This window comes from Anneissia japonica, unplaced genomic scaffold (genome assembly GCF_011630105.1).
Source record: "Anneissia japonica isolate Jap-2015-1 unplaced genomic scaffold, ASM1163010v1 scaffold165_len1371125_cov188, whole genome shotgun sequence".
NCBI classification, from domain to species: domain Eukaryota; kingdom Metazoa; phylum Echinodermata; class Crinoidea; order Comatulida; family Comatulidae; genus Anneissia; species Anneissia japonica.
The window spans coordinates 1,125,429-1,130,341 of NW_022697648.1; positions in this window are offsets into that span (position 1 = coordinate 1,125,429).

The following is a 4,913-nucleotide window of genomic DNA, read 5'->3' on the forward strand; positions in this document are numbered from 1 at the left end:
ATGTAAATATTAGGTAAGTTAAATTACCTTTAGTATTGAAAGCGTAGTTTAATTATTAGTTATTGAGAAAAACGATGAAGAAAAACTAAGTTAAAGAAATATATTAAAATATAAAATTGAAAGGAAAACGATGGAGAAAAACTAAGTTAAAGAATTACGGTATATTAAAATATAAAATTGAAAGGAAAACGTTAAGAAATAAACGCATACAAAATGTTACTTTAAGTAATTATATGTTCCCTATATCATTGTTTATTTTTCAATACAGTATATACATTTATAACTTTACTTTAAAAAAAAAATTAAAAGTGGGACGATCCCACGAAAAAGAAAAAACCCCCCTTTTTTTTTTAATTCTTTAATCTGAAATGCTCACATGCCCGTATTCAGGAGTTCCACAATCCAATAGGCTGGTCATGGTATATTGAGTGAATATAGTCTGGTGTTGCCCAAAAACTACGTTTACAATTAGGCCTATTTTGTCAGACTTGGTATTGAACTTAATGCACTAGAACGTAAAAACGTAAATTTTTCCCCCTTTGCGGCCCCCTAGCCCCAGCCTAGTTACTCGCTTCACTCACAAATAACGCACCCCGCGAATTCTGAAAGCTTCGCTAAATTGCTCCGAGTTCAGCTTGCCCCCTGCGCTTTCGTTTCGACCCCCCTTAGATTTTTCACCGTACGCCCCTGAAATAAGATGTACTCTGGCTGTACAGCGCTCTTTCGTTAAAACTGGATCATGCATTTATGTCAACTATTTTCAGGTATATGATCTTGACTCACGAAATGTGACGGGACCAACCCTTCCCCCTTAAAAAATATGTGAGGGGACGTTTACAGGGGTGGCGCCAGCGGGGGGGGGAGGCCCCCTCGTCGGGGAGAGCTTCCCCGCCCCCGTCAGGGAGAGAAACCACAATTTGTCGGGGAGAAAAAAAAATTATAAGTATTTTGTACATATTAGTAGACTCTAAAATCGATTAAATAAGCCATTGAATCCCCTTCGCCCCTAGACCACTTTCGAGGAATTTAAAGCGACGTTCCACCACGCCCACTTTGTTCTCGTCGGGAAAATGTTCCCCCTCGAGGGCCGTAGCCGTGCTTGACCAGTCCGATTGGGGCGGGGGAATTTAAGCCTAAAATCTAGGTTTTTCGCCAATTTCGAAGCAGTAAAAGCTATATAACATGAACAGGACAAGAAAGAGAAAATAATATCTACACGTAGGCCTCGCAAAACAGGTCAAATTTCGCCAATACTGTAGGTCAGGGCAGAACTTCGGCCTCCCCTCTATACAAAACTTTTCTGAGGGTCGCGAAACTCAGCTGCTTCTAACTTCAATTTTAAAATATTTAAAAAACAAAAAATAAATAAATAAACAGACGTAGCTACGAACGAAGACGAAAATTCATTGTCCACCCAAACCCTAGAATCTACACTCATGATTGCTGTCGCCAATCTCTCCAAAATCGTAAAAAAATAGGCAGGAACATAGCTCAAATTTATAGGATATACTGTACTAGCTAAAAATAAATAAAAGTTACATCGTGTTTAAAATGAGGAGTTTCTTTTATTGTTGAGTTCTTTCGAGCTTTTTCGTAAGGGGATGGGGACGCACAAGATTCATCGATTATTATTTACCCAGTCAACCTCGCTCAAACAATGTTGACCGTGCATAAGTCGAAAATTCCTTCATTGTTTTACATTAAACATTCAAAATTACGAATGCAATACTTTTAAATAGGACAATGCACACATGATCGACGATAGAAATACCTCGTGCACTTTGCTGGGTAAATAAACTCGAGATGGTGTATCACATCATGATCACATCCACTTTGTATTCGAATTTTAAGTACTTTGTATTCGACTTTTAAGTACTTTGTATTGTACTTTTGAGTGTCCTAAAAGGCACCTATCGGACCTAGAGACAGACTGGGTGGGGTCTATTTATAAGCGAAACTCTAATTCTTAATACGTTCCGAGATGTTTTAAAAGAGATACGGTATTGCAACGCGCAGAAATATCTCTAAAATATTCGAAAACAAATATTCAAGGGTATTGAGAACATAATAAGGTCAAATCAAAAACTTGATTTCGTTTAGGGCCTATTGGGCTATTTCATGAGTACGATGCTGACAACAATAGAACAATCAACTTGCAGTGAAGTAAATCTGAAACGTATTCATTAAGTATGATCACCTGACGTGATTAAAAAACGTGAACAATAATATCTAAATAACAACTCCCTGGTTGAACATACTTCAAAATATCAAAACAAAAACCTGCGAGCCGATATATGAATTACTTTGTTATGCCTTCAAAAAGAATTATAGTGCATTGTACCGCAGTAGGAAACATGTTATACCTGAATGAAAATAGACCTTGAATGAATTCAAAAGATACGAAGCTGTTCATGGCTTGGTTTGGAACTAAGGTAAGGAAACAATAATGTTTGGAGAAATTAGACCTAAGTGGGGAAAAAACTAGACCCACGTTTGGCGAAATTAAATCTACGTTTGGAGAAGTTAAGAAGACTTGGAAGGTTTTACAGTTCCAGGCTTCAGCAAATACTTAACAGCAAAGACATAATACAGTGTATAATACAATCGGAAAAAAATGCCAGTGTAAAACAACCTTATAGCCCCACCATGACTATTTTATCCAAAATTAAACAATTATTATGTGGGGAATTTTATGGTTCGCACATAGGACACCGACAATCGAGCGTCGCGTCGCCAAAGCGTTCAGAGTATGGAAGAAAGAATCGTCGTATGACCGGCGTACAATGCAGGGTGTGCCCGCCTTTAGGAAACAATACATCATGAAGGTATACCCCCATGAGTACATCTGCTTTGTTAGACATGCAGTTTTATACAGTACAGTATTTGAAAACTCCTTTTCTCCTATTAACAAAAACTATACACATAAACAAGACCATTTGTTATTATGTTTACATTTTTAATGGCAAAATCATAAACATTCAAAACCAGAAAACAGTATACAAAAAGAATTTGTTTACTCGTAAGTTTACCGTACTATATTACGAGTATACGTATTGACTTCCACAGCTCGGTACATACTATTCTAATTCCTCTTCGTAATTATTAACTGCAGATCTGGGAATTCTAAATAGAGGGGCCACTGGTGGGACTTTTAGAGATGGAGGGTTTATACCATGGTGGAGCTGAGGTAAGATTTTTTTTTATTATGGCACCTCTAGATGGTCGGAAATGGCAATATTTTTCCTTTTCTCTCCTCCTATATAATAACTTGAATATAATTTTCAGGTTTTTTTTTACATTTTTAAAAAATAATTTTGAAAACTGAAATGCATGTGATACAGAGCTATGGTGCATAATCGAAAGGGTCAAAGTCTGCAACAAAACAGTAATGTTAAAACCAAAGTAAAATATTGAATCACTTGTGAGATTTTTTTTTCTCAAGCATTTGGGAACGTACTGAGCATTCAGTACTATAAAACGTAATGAAGGGCAAACATTGATTCGTACTATTTCTCCAGGACACAAAATGCCATCAGAACAAAGTGAAATAATCATTGTAAAACCAATGTTTGCTTTATCCAAACCAGTGGCAGATCCAGATTTTTGAGGGTGGGGTGGGGATGGGTGGCAATCAAGGACCTATGGTCAGAGAGGAGGATTTTGTGGTGTTGCTGTTGAAGGGGTTCCAGGGCTTATTCCCTATTACACTTTCTTATGTACATGGCTTGACACATTTATTTATTCAGCTTTAGGCACTAGGGCCAAGAATTTGGTGAAATTTGGTGAAAAACAGTGAACTAGAAAGTATAATACATATTCCAAGTATTGAAATACACGCCATCGTGTTGGGATTCAATATTTCGACATTAATTATGTCATCATCAGGAATGACATAGTGATTTTAGTGAACTAAATCACTCTCCAAAGTGGCAATCCCATCACAAGACAACAGGGGCTGTATGGAACAGTACACCGGGGGACCCCCCCCCACCTACTCATTTCGAAATATGTAACTGGGTTCTTTAAAGTGCACATGAGCCAACTGTGTACGATGGACCTACGGTTTATAGGCCTTACCCAAGACATGTTCGAACTCCTGAACCATGGGCAAGCTTGCCATTTGAACCAGCGCCGATATTATGTCTGTAGGTTGCGGTGCCCCTGCTTTAACCACGACCATTCGACTTGGTTAGGGATTTTATGGCTGCTGTTGAGGCCCACATAAATGTAACATAACTGTATTAACAGATGTCACTGATCGTGTACATATTCTTATAATTTCCTTTCTTCTAAATTAGGTTAATGGTACACTAGTCTGGCCCAGGTTAATGCACTTTATTTTGTTGATATTTCCTCATACTTCTCAAACTTCCTAGGCCTTCCCCACAAACTTCTTTTTAGTTTCTTTCCTCACACTGTTATTAATGCCTTCTGCTCACACTGTTATTAACACTTCCCTCACACTGCTATTAACCTTTTCACCTCTCTCATTTATTATTCTCTTTTCCAGTGGCAGATTCAGAAGGGGGACCCAGCCGGCCTGGGGCCCTCCTCGATTTGTCAACATTTTGTTTAAAATAGAGAAAAAACTAAAAATTATATTCACGCATAAGTCTGCGAGTGCCATTTCTGTCCATCTAGAGGTGCCACAATCATAAATTTTTCTTCCCTCAGCCCCAACCATCGTGGGCTTGAGGTGAACTAAACCCTATATTTGTTTCTTGTAAAAGTTTCTCCCTCAGCCCCTCTATTTTGAATTCCTGGATCCGCCACTGTTTCGTGACACTGTTCTTAACCCTTTTGCATTTACACTGATATTAAATCTTTCCCTCACACAGCTGTTAACTTTTACTTTTGATACAATATCGGGTTCTCTATTGCATAATAGCAATTGGATTCAAGTTCTCTTTTTC